This window comes from Arachis hypogaea, chromosome 15, assembly GCF_003086295.3.
Source record: "Arachis hypogaea cultivar Tifrunner chromosome 15, arahy.Tifrunner.gnm2.J5K5, whole genome shotgun sequence".
NCBI lineage: Eukaryota > Viridiplantae > Streptophyta > Magnoliopsida > Fabales > Fabaceae > Arachis > Arachis hypogaea.
Genome location: NC_092050.1, coordinates 79128384 through 79148729, shown reverse-complemented (window position 1 = coordinate 79148729; position 20346 = coordinate 79128384). Strand labels below are relative to the sequence as shown.

General features: G+C 35.1%; 1 non-coding gene across 1 annotated transcript; it reads right to left on the bottom strand.

Moving 5' to 3' along the window:
- Positions 1-19814: 19814 nt before the first annotated feature.
- Positions 19815-19922, bottom strand: LOC112752108 (small nucleolar RNA R71). The gene has a single exon (XR_003176550.1). It is a non-coding gene; the product is annotated as a small nucleolar RNA R71 (small nucleolar RNA).
- Between the last annotated feature and the right edge of the window lie 424 nt (positions 19923-20346).

Sequence of the window (20346 nt, the reverse complement as noted above, 5' to 3'; positions counted from 1 at the left end):
CCCACGACGAGGAGCAAAGAAGCAGCGACGACCAGGGGAGAAGCAGCAACAACTACGGCAAGGAAAGGGGAGAAGCAGCAATGATCCACGGCGAAGAGAGAGACGACACACCACGAACTGCTTCCTTCGGCGATGGTGAGGGCTGTATGATGAATTTTGATTTTTGATGATGATGATTAATGAGTAGTACGTTAGCAGGTTCGTGCACGCGAGATATCAAGGCAGTGAGTAAAACTCGCGTTGCGTGTGCATGCTTGCATACGTGACCCATCCTTTGCCTCAAAAAGCTTCTAAGTTGCAGAATTTTAAATTTTTACACCAAACTTCAAACACGCATAAGTCTTTCATTTTAAATGATTTTTCATCTATTCTTCGAACGATATAAACTTCACGAACCCAATTTTCATTTGAATCAAGTTTAACAAAATTTGGGGTCCAGAAGCCGAGTTATGACACGCCGAAGTTAGTCAAAAATCAAGTTTTACTAAAAGAGTTCATAACCTCCACTTTCCAAATTCTCAATTTTAAACCAATTGCTTTATGATAATGGAAAAAATTACTTCTTCGTTAATAACTACCGACAAGTGTACCGGATCGTATCAAGTAATAAAACTCACAAGAGTGAGGTCATTCCCACGAGGATTAACAGATTAAGCAAGCAATAATTGATTAATTATTCTAGTTAGACGATTCAATTTTGAGTGATAAGACACAAGAAAAATAAACGATATGAAAGTAAAGGAAAGCAATAAAGTGTAAGAAAAGAAAATGACAAGAAATTAAAGTGCTACAAATTAAAGTGCTACAAATTAAAATGCAAGAATGTAAATTGCAAGAAATGGAAAGTACAAGAAAGTAAAGTTCAAGAAAGTAAATGACTAAAATATAAAACCAAGTGAAGCATTTCTACAAACACTTGGAAGGCACAAATGTGCAAAAGTAAAGAAAGCCATAAATGTGCATAAGTAAATAATAAGAATTAAGAGTAAATAACAAGAATTAAGAATGAAATTAACATTGGGATCAAGAGATATTGCATTCTTAGGATCAATAGCTTTCATCTTCTCTTCAATCATGCAACTCATTGACCTCTTGGCAATCATGATTGATTGAATCCCAATTCCTTGGTAATTCAATCTCTCAAATCTTGATCAATAGCCAATTTCTTGGTCTAATTGCTCATGAGAAGAGATGAAGAATGGTCCCTAATTATACCACACACTTTCTTAGACCCAAATAATGGATAGATTAAATGTCACAATATCCCATCCATACCCAAATCTACTCAAGTGTGAGAAGGATTTTCAAGCATCATTCTATGATTCCTTTCCCAAGGTTCACATAAAATTCATGTACATTCAATCTCTTTCCCAAGATAATTGAATGCTTAAATGAAGAACGAAAATCCTTCAAGTAAATCAAAGAGAGATGAAGAGAAGAAGAAGAATAAAAATAAATTAATTCATCAAGTAGCAATAGAGCTCTCTTTTCTAGTGTTGGAAATTAGAAACTCATAGCAAAATATTTACAAAAGTGTGTATGGAAGAAATGGAAGAAGAGAAGAGAATGAGAGTGAAAGGGGAGTGGAGTCACCTCCACCCCTCCATGGTGTGTGTGTAATGATGAATCTAAGGCCCTATTTATAAGCTACCTAAATTACAAATTCAAATAAAATTACAATAAAATGCAAATTTCCTAATTACTTCTAGATGATTGTTGTGGCCTTGATTGATTGTTAATTATGGCTTGACTTGGGCTTGTGAACTTTTAATTCTCTTCATAGAAGCTTGAAACATTGAAGAATAAATGAAGGAATTGGAGTATTTGGAAGTGGCCCAACGTGGAGTGTTATTGAAGTGGCACTTTGGTGACAATTTGGGCTTTGGCAATCTTGCACGTTGAAAGATTGGTCTGTTGTATCCCCAAAATGAATGCCCATGATGATTGGATTATTGACGGTTTAGAATTCACAAATGAATTCTCGTTGCAAGTATAGTTTTTAAACCAATCAATAACACTTTCATGCAAAAGATTGTTTGTCACTAAAACAAACCCCTAAATTTATAAACCGAAGTATTCAAACCTCGGGTCGTTCTCCCTAGGAATTGCAAACAAATGTTCTTGTTATTGGCTATGAAGTATGTTTGGGGTTTTTGAGTTAAGGAACAAGGAATGTAAATTGCAAAAGAAATAAACTAACAACTAAGAAAGCTCTTGGCAAGGTGTGAGAACTAGAAATCCCATCCTAGTTATCCTTATCAATTGTGATGAGAATTGTTCATTGCTCCCACTTAGTTAACCTCTAACCATGGAGGAAAGTCAAGTGGATGAATTACCTTGATTCCACAAGTCCTAGACAACTCCTAAGGAAAGACTAGCTTTAGTGGTATCCATGTCAATTAGCAATCTCTAATTATCAATCAACAAAGGAGTTTGATAACTCAAGTGTCACTAATTACTCTACCTAGGCTAAGAGGAATAAAATCTAGCTCATATCTAGAAGAGGCATTTCAACAAACACATAGAAGGCAATAAAAGTAAACAACATGAATTACAAAAATTAAAGAGAGATCTAACTAGAATAGCAAGAGATCAACAATAGAAAAGGAAAACAATTATGAAACAACAAAGAACTTACCAATTGCATTGAAGAAGAAATGTAGATCTACAAAAGAAAGTTCATAAACTACAACTAACAATACAAAGGAATTACAAGAGAAGAAGAATTCTACAACTACAAGAGAATAATTAGGGAAGAAGAAGGAAAATTAGAAGAGGAGAAGAAGTAGATCTAGATCTAAAACCTAATCCTAATTCTAGAGAGAAGTGAGAGCTTCTCTCTCTAGAAACTAACTCTAACTACTTCTAAAACTTAAACTATGACTAATGATCAAAAGTATGTTTATTCTCCTTCAATCCTTGGCTTAAATAGCATCAGAAATGAGTTGGATTGGGCCCACAAGGCTTCTAAAATCGCTGGCCACGAGTTGCATTAAGTGAATCATGTGCAACCATCGGTGAGTACGGGTACCGTGCGCGTGGGCGCCCCTATGCGCGGTGCAACTATGGAAAATCTTATATCATTTCGAAGCCTCGGATGTTAGCTTTCTAACACAACTGGAACCACATCATTTGGACCTCTGTAGCTCAAGTTGTGGTCGATTAAGTGCGAAGAGGTTAGCTTGACAACTTTTGCGATTCCTTCATTTCTTCACGAGTTCTCAATTTTTACATGCTTTTTCTTCGTTCCCTTAATCTAATCTTTGCCTCCTAAATCTGAAATCACTTAACAAACATATCAAGGCATCTAATGGAATCAAGGTGAATTAAATTTAGCTATTTTAAGACCCAAAAAGCATATTTTCACTCTTAAACACAATTAAAGGAGAATTTACAAAATCATGCTATTTCATTGAATAAATATGGGAAAAGATGATAAAATTCTCTAAATTCAACACAAGATAAACCCTACAAATGGGGTTTATCAACCTCCCCACACTTAAACCAAGCATGTCCTCATGCTTAAACTAAGAGAAAGTGAAGGGATCAACATTTATTCAATGAATTCTAACTAAATGCAATGTACCTATATGCAACTATCTAAATGAATGCAATTGCTTAGTCAAAATAAATCAATTCCCAAGAGGCATATATGCACAAGGGCTAAGGACTAGCAAGTCTAATCCACAATTGAATTGAGTTATTAAATATTTTTACAAACTTGCAAGAAAAGTGATGATTGTAGGTGAAAAACATGTAATTGAGCATCAAACCCTCACCGGATGTGTTTGCACTCTATTCGCTCAAGTGTTTAGGGTTGATTCACTCAATTCTCCCCTAATCATGCTTTCCAAGATTTGTTTTTCTTCTAACAATCAACATTTATTTCATGCATGCATACACATATCATGAGGTCTTTTTCATAGGTTGTAATGGGGCTAGGGTCAAGGTAGGATGCATATTTGGTCAAGTGAGTTTGAAATTTGAAGCTTTGATAAGCTTAAACTTCCCACTTAACCTAGGACATCCTATACAATTAAGTTCTAACCTAGCTACCCATTCTTCACTTTTTCACATACTCATGAATTTTTTTTCTTGATCACAACACATATGCATTGATTATTATTGAGCTTCACTTGGGGCATTTTGTCCCCTTTTTATTACTTTTCTTTTATTTTTCTTTTCTTTCTATTTCTTTTCTTCTTTTTCTTTTGATATCTACATATATTTTTTTTCTTTCTTTTTATTTTCTCATTTTTTTTCTTTTTGCAATAAGGTATATACTAAAGTATCAATGCATATGGTTTTACATTTAATTAACACATGAGCATGTACTCAATTCCCAAATATAGAAATACAAAACAAAACACCCCCTTTTTTTCCAACTAATGTCCCAAGTTTTTCCACACTTGAATGATATACACTCACACTAGCCTAAGCTAATCAAAGATCCAAATAAGGACTTTTATTGTTTTTCGCTTTAAGGCTTGTAATGTGCTAAAATTAGAAAAAAGTGGGTTAATTGTAGGCTCAAATTTGCTAACAATGGAAGATAAAAGGTAGGCTATTTGGGTAAGTGAGCTAAAGAAATGATGGCCTCAATCATATAAATGCATGAATACACAAAATAATGGACATAAAGAATCAAACAAATCAAATATTACAATCATAGAAAGAGAATAATGCACACAAGAAGAAAAATAAGTGGTTGTAAGATGTAACCATACCATTAGGCTCAAATCTCACTTGCTTGTGTTCTTAGCTCAAAACATGTTCCACAATATATGTAATTCAAGCAAATTCAATAAAAAATTTTCACTCAAATCAATTTAGGTGCCCTATAGATAGAAATCTTGAAAAATCTCATTATTTTGACTAAGCTTATTGTGTATATGTATGCAAAAAATAAGAAAATAAAACAAAAATCCTAAAAGACCTAAAAAAAATGAAATGAAAAAGTGTTGAGATTAGAAACTTGTCACCCAAAATCGCCGACCGGTCGGACGACCTCCCCACACTTAAAAGTTTGCACCATCTTCGGTGCACTCAAAGATGAGCAAAGGGGGTACGGTGACTCTCCGGATTGCCACCCTCAGCTGGTAGGTCAACCGGTTGCTACGTGTTCTTTTTTCCACTTTCATTTTTTTGCTTGCGGTGCATCATTCATGAAAAACAAAAATATAACACCATAAGATGAGAAAACAAAAGCAAGGAAGCATACATTGTTGGAATGAGGGACTAATCACTAGAATTGAGTGAGTGAATTAGTGTGACATTAATGACAAATAAGTGTGTGAATTCTAAATTGCGCGCGGTTTAGAACACACATTAGCATAAAAGCTATGTCACTAAAGAAGCATGCACTTTACTCATTCTAGTATGCTTGAGATGCTTTAAGTGAACTTGTAAGGTAAAACAAGCATTAAAGAAGCATGAAGGCATTCAAGCTATAAGCATATGGATGCATATGATCGTGAAATACAATTTATTAAGGTAAATGCACACCATCCAATGTCAAGAGATTGCCTAATCAAAGAATAGGGTTCAAATCACATAGTGGCCAAATTATACAATTCAAGAAGAGTTACAAGCTCGAAGGCAATTCTCATCACTTGGTATTCTTAAAAGGTAAGCATGAAAAACTCAAAACCAAGTAGCAAAATATAACCTCATCAATAGAATCCAACAAAGATTATAAACATAATGATGTTAAGATAACATCCCTTTTTAATACTCAACAACAATTAATGGTAAACAAGAATAACAATCCAACACTTATAATGAAAAAGAGAAAATGAAATGAAAACTAACTAAAACTAACTAATCAACTAACTAACTAACTAATTAGTTAACTAAAATAAATGGTTATCAATGGTGTTTGGGAGTGTTGGATGAGGGGTAGAAGAAGGGAAGAAGAAAGGAGAAGGAAAGAAATGGAAAGAGGAGAAGAAAAGAAGTGTAGTGAAGGAAGGACATCCGCGCGTATGCGTGCATGGCGCGTGCGCGCGGATGGTAGTGTAATGGAAGCGACACATACGCGTGCATGGCGCGTCCGCGTCGATGGCTTATTTCGAGAGTGGCGTGTACGCGTCATGTACGCGTACGTGCGAGTGGGTTTGTGCCAAAGGCACAGTGTGCGCGCAATGTTTGCACAACTCTCGGGTTTTTGGCTTGGGGGTGGAATTTCTCAATCCATGCGTACGCGTATCTGGCGCGTCCGTGTGGGTAGGCGAAAATGCTTGATGCACGCGTACGCGCGCAGTGCTCATACGCGCGGATGGTGCTCTGTTTTTCAATTTTTTTTCATGTTTTTACACCAATCCAAGCATTCCAAACCACCAAATAGCTACCAAAACACCATAAAACCTTATTTAACATACTAAACTATCAATTATACTCAACAAATCAATCAAAAACATGAATTTAAACTAATTACCAATATGTACAAAAAGAAAAAATGAAAAAAAGTTACCATGGTGGGGTGTCTCCCACCTAGCACTTTTGTTTATTGTCCTTAAGTTAGACTTATGGGGAGCTCCTCTCAAGGTGGCTTGTGCTTGAAGCTATTTTGGAACTCCCACAAATGCTTGGTTCTCCATTATGCCCCAAGGTTCCTTATTAGCTGCACCAAGTGTTGATGGAGTTCTTCACAAGCTTGGGGCTCCCAAAATTGATTCTCCTTGTGCGATCCGGGATCCCACACTTTATTTTCACATCCGTCTTGAAGTTGATCATCATTATTAGTTCATTCGGGTGGCAAGTAAGGTGAATTCTCAATAAAGTGGCCAACAATCCTCCTAGACCCATCTATTTGAGCAATACTCCAACCTTTATAATTCATGTTTGACGTATCAACCCTAATGAGCCTTGCTTTGCAACGCCAACCACAAAACCTTTTCCGCTTACGCTTCATCCCACAAAGTTCCCTAAGTTGGCCATCTGTTTCAAGCAAGCCATATTCAAGTGGGATAATGAAGCTAATAGAAATGAATTTTTCCCACTCAAATGAAGGAGTAGATGGCAACCTAGGCAAAGGTGATTCCAAGGGTCTTGACAAAGCATAACCAATCCCCGTTCTTCTATTTCTAGGGACTTCCACCTCTTCATAAGATCTCTCAATTTCAATCCTTTGTTCGTCAATTCTATCTAAGCCTTTTCCCTGACTCGAATCATAAATGGGAAGGTGAGAGAATTTTACCTCCGCATTACCTTCAAATTCACCAGGAGAAGGTTCTTCAAGCTCAAAAGATTCTTCACCACTAAGATTTGATGCTTGATCTTCATCACCAAGGGAACTCAATTCTTGCTCTATCCCATCCAAGTCTTCATATGGAATATGCTTCGGAAGGTGTGCACATTCCTCCTTAGCATCTAGTTCAATCCTCTTGGAGGGGTTTTCTTCAACTCTATGTTCCCAAGGAGGTTCCGCATCTCCTAAGTCTTCAACCACTTCTTCCTTTTCCTCAACAATTATAGCTTCCTCTAATTGTTCCAATATAAAGCAACTTCCCTCATTCTCCACCAATCTCTCCTTCATGTTATGCTCTTCATTTGATTCTCCACATGTAGCCATCGGAGTTCCTTGAGTATTTAAGCATTGGGATGCTAACCAGTTTACCACCTCGTCCAAGACGGCCATGAATTGTTGCACATCCCTTTTCATCTCCTCTTGTTCTTGAACAAGAACAACAAGGATGTCATCCATTGGAGGTTGGGGTGGATGGAAGGGTTCATCAAATTGGGAGAAGGATTTATAGTAGGAAGGTGGTTCTGCTTGGTAGAGTTGTGGTGGTTCAATATTTTCCATTCTTTCTACTTGTTGCACAACACACTCCATGGTTGCTTGAAATTGATCCAATGCTTCCTTGAGACGATCCCTTGACTCTTGTTCGGCTTGGATAATATGATTAGGATCATATGGCTTTTGGATCAATGGACATGAATATTCTTCCATGGGAGGTTGTGGTGGAAAGTAGTATTCATCTTGTGGTTGAACATTTTCATACATTGGAGGTGGTTCATCTTGGTAATAGTATGGAGGGGGTGACTCTTGAAAATGTTAATATTGGAATGGTGGTGGCTGTATGTGTGGTTCATATGGTTCAAGAGGTGGTTGGTGTGATGGATATGGATTGGGATCATATGGAGGTGTTTGGTGAAAAGGGGCTTGTGAGTATGGTTAGGGGCTATGTTAAGGATATGGTTCATAGGCATATGGTGGTGGTTCTTGAAAGTCACAAAGAGATTTACCATAGCCATTGGATTGGTATGCATCATAGAATGGCTCTTGTTCATGGTGCATTGGTGGAGGTTGTTGCCATGAAGATTGAGCATATGCATATGGCTTCTCCCACCTTTGAGTGTCCCATCCTTGATACACATCCTCATTGTATCTCCCATTACCTACAACATAGTTGTAATCACACTCATAGCCAAAGTGAGAATTCATGGTGAAAAGTGAAAATAAAATATAAAAGCTAATAGAAAAATAATGAAACAAAGTCCTAAACTAGCAAAGACTAGCAAACAATCCAAAAATCAAGCTATTCACAATATTCACATATATACAATAACTAATAACACAACACCATTGCAATTCCCCGGCAACGGCGCCATTTTGATGATTGGATTATTGACGGTTTAGAATTCACAAATGAATTCTTGTTGCAAGTATAGTTTCTAAACCAATCAATAATCTTTTCATGCAAAAAATTGTTTGTCACTAAAACAAACACCTAAATTTATAAACCGAAGTATTCAAACCTCGGGTCGTTCTCCCTAGGAATTGCAAATAAATGTTCTTGTTATTGGCTATGAAGTATGTTTGGGGTTTTTGAGTTAAGGAACAAGGAATGTAAATTGTAAAAGAAATAAACTAACAACTAAGAAAGCTCTTGGCAAGGTGTGAGAACTAGAAATCCCATCCTAGTTATCCTTATCAATTGTGATGAGAATTTTTCATTACTCCCACTTAGTTAACCTCTAACCATGTAGGAAAGCCAAGTGGATGAATTAACTTGATTCCACAAGTCCTAGCCAACTCCTAAGGAAAGACTAGCTTTAGTGGTATCCAAGTCAATTAGCAATCTCTAATTATCAATCAACAAAGGAGTTTGATAACTCAAGTGTCACTAATTACTCTACCTAGGCCAAGAGGAATAAAATCCAGCTCATATCTAGAATAGGCATTTCAACAAACACCTAGAAGGCAATAAAAGTAAACAACATGAATTGCAAGAATTAAAGAGAGATCTAACTAGAATAGCAAGAGATCAACAATAGAAAAGGAAAATAATTATGAAATAACAAAGAACTTACCAATTGTATTGAAGAAGAAATGTAGATCTACAAAAGAAAGTTCATAAACTACAACTAACAATACAAAGGAATTACAAGAGAAGAAGAATTCTACAACTACAAGAGAACAATTAGGGAAGAAGAAGGAAAATTAAAAGAAGAGAAGAAGTAAATCTAGATCTAAAACCTAATCCTAATTCTAGAGAGAAGTGAGAGCTTCTCTCTCTAGAAACTAACTCTAACTACTTCTAAAACTTGAACTATGACTAATAATCAAAAGTATGTTAATTTCCCTTCAATCCTTGGCTTAAATAGCATCAGAAAGGAGTTGGATTGGGCCCACAAGGCTTCCAAAATCGCTGGCCACGAGTTGCATTAAGTGAATCATGTGCAACCATCGGCGCGTACACGTACCGTGCACGTGCGCGCCCCTATGCGTGGTGCAAATATAGCAAATATTATATCATTTCGAAGCCCCAGATGTTAGCTCTCTAACGCAACTAAAACCGTATCATTTGGACCTCTGTAGCTCAAGTTATGGTCGATTAAGTGCAAAGAGGTCGGCTTGATAGCTTTTGCGATTCCTTCATATCTTCATGAGTTCTCCATTTTTACATGCTTTTTCTTCATTCCCTCAATCCAATCTTTGCCTCCTAAATCTGAAATCACTTAACAAACATATCAAGGCATCTAATGGAATCAAGGTGAATTAAATTTAGCTATTTTAAGACCCAAAAAACATGTTTTCACTCTAAATCACAATTAAAGGAGAATTTACAAAACCATGCTCTTTCATTGTATAAATGTGGAAAAAGATGATAAAACCCTCTAAATTCAACACAAGATAAACCCTACAAATGGGGTTTATCAGCCCACTATAGACTATTATATATCATTGGAAAGCCCTGGATCTCAGCTTTCTAACGCCGCTGGCAGCATGTCATTTGGACTTCTCTAGCCAAAGTTATGATCATTTGAAGGTGAAGAGGTCAGTCTGGTGTGTTTGCTGGAAATTTGGCCCAGTGTGGCACGCCCAGGTTTGGCTACGCCGAGTACGCAGTACTGAAAGAATTGTGATTTGCACCCTCAAATCTAGTATCCACTATAGAGTGTTATATATGGTTGGAGTTATTCTTGTTTGAGTGTGGAGAGGCCAGGGTTGCAAATCCTCTATGCTTCTCTTTGAGTTTGTTTCCAACTCTTTTGCCACCTTGAGAGTGTGCTTCCTCTATTAGTGCTTTTATTGCTTCTTTTTCTATTATTTCCTACAAAATTCATTAACTCAAGAAATCAAAGCAATATTCAACTTAAGCACAACAAATACTCAAGAATTAGGCATTATAAACTAATTTTTGATATAAAAAAACGAGGAAAAACATAACATGATGCACAGTCATCACAACACCAAACTTAAACTTTGCTTGTCCTCAAGCAAACAAAGAATCATGGAATAAATTTTGACAAACCAAGGTGATAAGAGTAGCAATTTTTTATGTTCATGGTTGGCTAGTTTCTTATGCATGCTAGAATCACAAAAGAGATTCAAATGATTGATGCTTTTATCTAGCTCATTTTATGAAATCCTTTTCTTTATGTTCCTTCCTTGAACAAGCTTTTCTGTTCTTACCTTCTTGGGTGCTTCGCACCATTTGTTGAAAGCTACGACTCTAAATGCTTTGTTTTCAAGTATTACCACTTGATACATAAGCACCACAAGCATTTAATTAGAGGACTCTTTAAGCTCATTTCTTTCTTTTCTTTACTTTTCTTCTAATCATTGGTGCTTAGAGCCTTGAGCTTTGCGGGAGTGCTTTGCACTTGAGTCTAGCCTTGACTCTAAGTGTTTTGTTTTCAAGGTTTTTACTTGATACATAAACACCACAAGTACTTGACTAGTGAGTTGTCATTGGTACTAAGAGCCTTCAACTTTCTCATTTTCCCCTTTTTCTTTCTTAATCTTTTAATTGATTTGCTTATTCAAGGTTTTCAATATTCAAAAATTTCATAAAATACACTAGATGAAAACTTCAATTAAACAAATCCAAATGCAACTAAGCAACAATAGTCATGCTTGCCTTCCAATACTTATATGCTCATGCTAGGTTCCTCTTTAATTACCTTGTTTATTTATGATCATGATACTTAGTTACTTTGACTCACAAAATCCAAGATGGTAGTTATAATGTCATAGCAACATGTTACAATTCAAATATCAAGCTATGCTTATTTACAAGAGAAGAACACACATGCATATAAAAAAATAGAAGACAATCATGCAAATGATAGTCTAAGACATAAATAAGAGGAAAAAGAACTTAACCACCTTGTAGTTCATCTTCATTGTTGTCATTTTCCTCCTATTCCTTCCTTTCCCAACACCAAACTTAGAATGATTGCTTGTCCTCAAGCAACAAATAAAATAGTGTTGATAGAATCTAAGATTAATCATGAATGTCTTCAAGAAGAGATGTAAGTGATGCATGTATTTAAGCCTGCAAAATTAAAGATAACAATCAAGGCACAAAGAAAAGAGACAATGTGATTGCATTAATAAGTGAGTTGTGCATGGTACTATGCATGAAAGGTAAGTGACAACACCAAACTTAGTGTGACACTTTCATTTTAGAATGATGCAAGTACCCATTAAAGATTGAAGATCAAATTGTTGCATGCAACACCAAACTTAGAATGCAATCATATGCCAAATTATTGAAAGTAAACTAAGCAAAGAAAGAAAATGTTACCAAAGGTTGGGTTGCCTCCCAACAAGCTCTCTTTTAATGTCATTAGCTTGACACGTGGTTCTTAATTTTCTTCCTCTTCTTCCAATTGGTTAAGAGAAATGACTTCAAGGGAGAAGAAGAGAAAATTGATGCCCCTTGATTTGATTGCCTCCTAACAAGCCTTATTTTGTTGTTTTTAGCTTGATTCCTCTTGCTTGTTGGGGTGGGGGTTGGATTTCTTTTTGTTGACCTTCTCTTTTTCATGAATTTTCTCTTTTGTTTCTTGGTTACAATCCTTCTTTGAGTGTTCTCCTTGATTGCCTTCACTTCCTTAATTTCAAGACTTAGGTGTTGTGTGATGGTTGGAGTGTCCTCTTCATCAAGAACCTCTTTGATTGATGGTTCAGCTAAATCATCCTCCGTGTAACTCTCTACTTCATTGGAGTGTGGACTTCCTTGGTTATTTTTCTCCCTTTCTTTTGTAAGGTCTTGCATTGTTTTCTTTGGGAGTGAGTTTGCATGTTCTTTTGTCACCCTAAGTAGCCTTTGTGGATATGGAGCCCTATGCTTATATACTCTCACAACCTCCTCCTTCTTGTTTGGAGTCTCACTTGGTATGGGTGCCTCTTTTTCTTGTTTTTCCAATTCCTCCTTTTCACCCACAAATTGGTCTATATGCACTTCAATGTTCTTGAAAGTTATAACTTGTTCCTCTCTAAATTTTCTAGACCATTGGATGAAATCCTCCATACTACTTTCCATCTTCTCTCCACTCTCTCTAATAATTTTTATATTCTCTCCAATGCTTTCAAGGAGGGCTTCAATCTTGGAGAATCTTTGGGTGTCTAAGGAAAGTTGTGTAGGTTATGGTGATTGGCTTGGGTTTTGGAATGAATTTTGTGTTGAGGCATACTCTAGTGGTGAAGAATTTTGATATGAAAAATTTGGAGGTGAGGTTGGACAATTTTGCTTAAATGTATTTAGGGATGATGGCTCTTGATGGATGGGATAGGAAACATTGAATTCTCTTTGGTTTTTGCCTTCCCAATCACAATTTGGATAGTTGTGCCATTCATTGGAGTATGAATCATTTTGAGACCTTGGGAAGTTTTCCATTTGGTTTGATTGCTCAAACCTCATCATTTTTTATTGATATTCCATCCACTACAAAAAAAAGGGTTAAAAAGACGGTTATTTTGAGGAATTACGGCGGTTAGAACCGCCATTATGACCAAAACTGGCGCCTCCAAGAAACGCCGTTATTCTGGGCACCATTCTGGTTATTATGGCGGTTTTCAGAAAATCACCATAATAACCTGTGGATAATACGGTGGTTTTTTGAGGGTTAAAATGGTGGTTTGTAACCGCCATTATTTCCGCATAAAATGGCAGTTTTTGAATAGCCGCCATTTTTACCAGGATGTTGTGGCATCTCTTCTGTTTAAAATGGCAGTTAGAAACCACCGTTTTTACCATTATAACCGCCATTTTTACTAGGTTATAATGGCATCTTTTGTGTTTAAAATGGTAGTTTCTAACCGCCATTTTTACCAAAATATAATAGCATTATTTTTGTTTAAAATGACAGTTTTTAACCGTCGTTTCTACCTGCGTATAATGGCGTCGTTTTCATTTAAAATGGGGGTTTCTAACTGCCGTTTGTATCTAATTATGATGACAATTTTATGCTTTTTAAAATAAGATTGAAACCACTAATTTAAAGTGATATTTTCAAAACTCACTTAAAAATCTCATAATAACCAAAAGGTATAGCCATAAATCAAACATCATAAGATGATTTTTAATTCATACATGATCCAAAAGTCATAATCCAAGTCATAATTGAAATGTCATAACCCAAAAATAAAGTATCAAAATAACATTTTTCAATAGTATGTCTTAACATATAATCCTTAATATACGTCTTAACATATCAAGCAAGGTCATGCTTCCTTGTTGCTTGCTCCAGAAGACCTACTTCCTAACTCTTTTGGTGATGAAATCTCACTCTCCTGATCCAATCCCTACAACAAAAATATAATTATTAAGCCATTAACAGTTAAAATAAGATCAGTTAACAACGTAGTATAGCACAGTACTAAACACAAATTTCTTATATTATTTTACAGCATAATTTAATGTATTTTTCGAACATGCTTAACTATTTATTTTAATCTGTGAAAGTTATTAAGCCACCACAACAAATAAGAGGTCCTCCTTGTTAATTGTCTCATGACAAAAAACATATATATAATTTACACAGTACATATACATTAGGAGAAATAAAGTTATATAAAGAATCAAATAATTTAACAATACAAAATATCTCTATTTTAGAGCCAAACTTGTTTAGTTTTCTTTTAATCTAAAATCTCAAAATCAGAGAATACAGATGCAAACAAATTTTCTCACCATGAATATCTAAGCCATAAATAATTTTCTCATTATAAAAAAAACAGGAACTCACTTTCTTTCAATCAATTTTAGTAGTTTAATTTATTACAAAGGTCCTGTTATTCATATACAGATCTCTTTCAAGAAACATTTGACTTTGAACGGCACTAACAAATTTCATACGCCAACTATATATAAGAAGGAACCATCCTTAACACCATGACAAAGCTTGTATTTTACTTGGTTGTTAGACATGACAACCTTCCATAAAACACATTCTATTGTCTTTCTGGTATTTCTTGTATCTCTACTTACATTAAATACCTCGGTCACAGCATCCCCAATAACAGAAGCACAAGAACTTGTTAAATGGAAAAATACTCTATCCCTTTCTCTTCCTTCTTCACTCAAATCATGGTCACTCAACAGATATAAAAAACAGCAAGTTTGCCAAAGGCTTCAAAATGAAAGAAAGCTGTCAATGCAGCATCTTATATTTTTTGTGTCTTTGGGTACTACACTATTGTAACATTTTCTTTTACTATTAAGTAAACAGTGGAGTGGAAGAAACTGAGGCCTATCATAAGCAAGTTTTTATGTCATTTATTGTTGATTTTTATGAAAAACAACTCCAAGTTAAGCTTAAACTCTTATTCTTAATTTTTCTTTCCATTTGGTCGATGCATGCAATACATATAATAAACAGAAAGTTTGCCAAAGACTTAAATACAGCAACTAATTTCTTAGTGAACTCAATCACTTGTTAAATTGAGCAGGGAAAATTAAAACCACTAATCAAAACTCCTTTTTCATATCTTAATTACAATTTAGTATGCATTTTTAATAAATAGTTTAGAAAGAACTAAAGCTAATCCAAACACAAATATTACAATATTAAACTAAGAAAGAAGTCCGATGCAGTTAGATTTCCTGAAACATGCAAAAATGGATTTCATACACAGCAAGTGATAGTTATCAATTTATCAAAGAAAAGTTCGCAAGCCATTTTGCAATAGAAAGATGAATTCATTTATTTTTATCAAAAGTATAGCTATTCAATTCACCTATCCTTATGAAAATTAGAAGTAATACAAAGGACAACAGATTTTCTTTACAAAAATGAACAATAAGAAGAAAAGGTCAACTAAGAAGTAAACAGCAGAGAGAAAAAATCAAAGACATTAAACTCAATGAATTTGCAAACTCAATTTCACATGGACATCAAGCTAAAGTAGACAATAATAAAAACAAGTTATACCTCTCCAGTAAATTGCACAGTTGTAACTTATTTTCAATCCCAGAGGTACCTTGGAAGACCTAATCAATGTAGCAAAACAGTGAATAAACTTCATCCCAGTTTTCTCAATAGCATATGTGATGAGCGGATAATTTATACACTTTTTGGCATTGTTTTTAGTATGTTTTTAGTAGGATCAAGTTACTTTTAGGGATGTTTTTATTAGTTTTTATGTTAAATTCACATTTCTGGACTTTACTATGAGTTTGTGTGTTTTTCTGTGATTTCAGGTATTTTCTGGCTGAAATTGAGGGACTTGAGCAAAAATCAGATTCAGAGGTCGAAGAAGGACTGCTGATGCTGTTGGATTCTGACCTCCCTACACTCAAAGTGGATTTTCTGGAGCTACAGAACTCAAAATGGCGCGCTCTCAACGGCGTTGGAAAGTAGACATCCAGAGCTTTTCAGCAATATATAATAGTCCATACTTTGCCTAAGTTTAGACGATGCAAAAAGGCGTTGAACGCCAGTTCTACGCTGCAGTCTGGAGTTAAACGCCAGAAACACGTCACAAACCAGAGTTGAACGCCAGAAACACGTTACAACTTGGCGTTCAACTCCAAAAGAAGCCTCTGCACGTGTAAAATTCAAGCTCAGCCCAAGCACATACCAAGTGGTCCCCGAAAGTGGATTTATGCATCAATTACTTACTTCTGTAAACCCTAGTAGCTAGTCTAGTATATATAGAACTTTTTATCATTGTATTGACAGTCTTGGTTACTCCGGTTCCCCTCTGGGGCCGAGACCAATGAACTCTATTATCACTTATGTATTTTCAACGGTAGAGTTTTTGCACTCCATAGATTAAGGTGTGGAGCTCTGCTGTTCCTCAAAGATTAATGCAAAGTACTACTGTTTTTCTATTCAATTCAACTTATTCCGCTTCTAAGATATTCATTCGCACTTCAACATGAATGTGATGATCGTGACAAAGTCATCATCATTCCCCTATGAACGCGTGCCTAACAACCACTTCCGTTCTACCTTCGATTGAATGGATATCTCTTGGATATCTAATACAGGGGACCGAGTCCGAGTTATTAGCGTCTTCGTGGTATAAGTTAGAACCCATGGATGGCCATTCCTGAGATCCGAAAAGTCTAAACCTTGTCTGTGGTATTCCGAGTAGGATCTGGGAAGGGATGGCTGTGACGAGCTTCAAACTCGCGAGTGATGGACGTAGTGACAGACGCAAAATGATCAATGGATCCTATTCCAGTATGATCGAGAACCGACAGATGATTAGCCGTGCCGTGACAGAGCATTTGGACCTTTTTCACAGAGAGGATGGGATGTAGCCATTGACAACGGTGATGCCCTACATAAAGCTTGCCATGGAAAGGAGTAGGATTGATTGGATGACGACAGCAGGAAAGCAGAGATCAGAGGAACGAAAGCATCTCTATACACTTATCTGAAATTCTCACCAATGAATTACATAAGTATTTCTATCTTTATTTTCTGTTTATTTACTATTATTATTCAAAAACTCCATAACTATTTTATATCCGCCTGACTGAGATTTACAAGATGACCATAGCCTGCTTCAAGTCGACAATCTTCGTGGGATCGACCCTTACTCATGTAAGGTTTTATTACTTGGACGACCCAGTGCACTTGCTGGTTAGTTGTATCGAAGTTGTGACAAATTATAAATTAAAATTAGAGCACCAAGTTTTTGGAGCCATTACCAGGGATCACAATTTCGTGCACCAAGTTTTTGGCGCCGTTGCCGGAGATTGTTCGAGTTTGGACAACTGACGGTTCATCTTGTTGCTCAGATTAGGTAATTTTCTTTTTGTTTTATTTTCAAAAAATTTTTTTTCAAAAATCTTTCAAAAAAAAAATTTTCCCTTTGTTTTCGAAAATTACTTTAAAATTTTTAAGAATGAATTCTAAAGTTTCAAATTGATATGCTAAAGTTTGGCTGGCCATCAAGCTTTAGACTAACCTGGTATGATTCCTGGAATCTTGATTGAGGACTATGAATTCATTGCTTCCTTTTCCCTATAGGTTTTCAAAAAAATAAAAATATAAAAAAATCCAAAAAAAATTTATAAAATCATAAAATCAAAAATATTTTCTGTTTCTTGTTTGAGTCTAGAGTCAATTTTTAAGTTTGGTGTCAATTGCATTTTTTCTAAAAATTTATGCATTTTTCGAAAATTCATGCATTCATAGTGTTCTTCGTGATCTTCAAGTTGTTCTTGGAAAGTCTTCTTGTTTGATCTTGATGTTTTCTTGTTTTGTGTCTTTTCTTGTTTTTCATATGCATTTTTAATTTGTTAGTTTCTAAAGTTTGAAAATTTCTAAGTTTGGTGTCTTGCATGTTTTTCTTTCATTAAAAATTTTCAAAAATAAGTCTTGATGTTCATCTTGATCTTCAAAGTGTTCTTGGTGTTCATCTCGACATTCATAGTGTTCTTGCATGCATCATGTATTTTGATTCATAATTTTCATGTTGTGAGTCATTTTTTATGTTTTTCTCTCTCATAATTAAAAAATTCAAAAATCAAAAAAATATCTTTCCCTTTTTACTCATAAATTTTGAAAATTTGGATTGACTTGTTCAAAATTTTTAAAAATCTAGTTGTTCCTTATGAGTCAAATCAAATTTTCAATTTGAAAATCTTATCTTTTTCAAAAATTAAATCTTTTTCATTTTCTTATTTATTTTCGAAAATTTTAAAAATATTTTTCAAAAATCTTTTTCTTAATTTTATCTCATAATTTTCGAAACTATTATCAACAATTAATGTTTTGATTCAAAAATTTCAAGTTTGTTACTTGCTTGTTAAGAAAGATTCAAACTTTAAGTTCTAGAATCATATCTTGTGATTACTTGTGAGTCAAGTCATTAATTTTGATTTTAAAATTTCAAATCTTTTTCAAACAAATCTCTTCCAATCATATCTTTTCAAACTTTGATTTCAAAATCTTTTTCTAACTTCTTATCTTTTCAAATTTAATTTTCAAATCTTCTTAATATCTTTTCAATCATATCTTTTCAATCATATCTTTTTAATCAATTTTCAAAATAAATTTCTATCATATCTTTTTAAATCTTATCTTTTTCAAAAATTTGATTTTAAAATATCTCTTCTAACTTCTTATCTCCTTATCTTTTCAAAAATTGAATTTCAAATCTTTTTCAACTAACCAGTTAACTTTTTATTTGATTCTTATCTTTAGTAAAACTGCCCAACTAACTTTTTACCTTTAATTTTCGAAAATCCCTTCCCTCTTTTTCAAAATTTCTTTTTAATTAACTAATTATTTTAAATTTTAATTTAATTTAATTTCAAACTTTAATTTTCGAAATTTAACTTTAAATTTTAATTTTTATTTTAATTAATTTTCGAAAATTCTCTCACCTCTCATCTCCTTCTATTTATTTATTCATCTACTAACACTTCCCCTCACCCAAAATTCGAACCCCTTCTTCTCCTCTGAGTTCGAATTCTTCTCTTCGTCATTCTTAATCTTCTTTTCTTCTACTCACACAAGGGAACCTCTATACTGTGGTAAAAAGGATCCCTATTATTATTTTCTGTTCCCTTCTTTTTCATATGAGCAGGAGCAAGGACAAGAATAATCTTGTTGAAGCAGACCCTGAACCTGAAAAGACTCTGAAGAGGAAACTAAGAGAAGCTAAAATACAACAATCCAGAGACAACCTTATAGGAATTTTCGAACAGGAAGAGGAGATGGCAGCCGAAAATAATAATAATGCAAGGAGGATGCTTGGTGACTTTACTGCACCTAATTCCAATTTACATGGAAGAAGCATCTCCATTCCTGCCATTGGAGCAAACAATTTTGAGCTGAAACCTCAATTAGTTTCTCTGATGCAGCAGAACTGCAAGTTTCATGGACTTTCATCTGAAGATCCTTTTCAGTTCTTGACTGAATTCTTGCAGATCTGTGATACTGTTAAGACCAATGGGGTTGATCCCGAGGTCTACAGGCTTATGCTTTTCCTGTTTGCTGTAAGAGACAGAGCTAGAGTGTGGTTGGACTCTCAACCCAAAAATAGCTTGAACTCTTGGGATAAGCTGGTCACGGCTTTCTTAGCCAAGTTCTTTCCTCCTCAAAAGCTGAGTAAGCTTAGAGTGGATGTTCAAACCTTCAGACAGAAAGAAGGTGAATCCCTCTATGAAGCTTGGGAGAGATATAAGCAACTGACCAAAAAATGTCCTTCTAACATGCTTTCAGAATGGACCATCCTGGATATATTCTATGATGGTCTGTCTGAATTAGCTAAGATGTCATTGGATACTTCTGCAGGTGGATCCATTCACATAAAGAAAACACCTGCAGAAGCTCAAGAACTCATTGACATGGTTGCTAACAACCAGTTCATGTACACTTCTGAGAGAAATCCTGTGAGTAATGGGACGCCTCAGAAGAAGGAAGTTCTTGAAATTTATACTCTGAATGCCATATTGGCTCAGAATAAAATATTGACTCAGCAAATCAATATGATTTCTCAGAGTCTGAATGGAATGCAAGCTGCATCCAACAGTACTCAAGAGGCATCTTCTGAAGAAGAAGCTTATGATCCTGAGAACCCTGCAATAGCAGAGGTAAATTATATGGGTGAACCTTATGGAAACACCTATAACCCCCTCATGG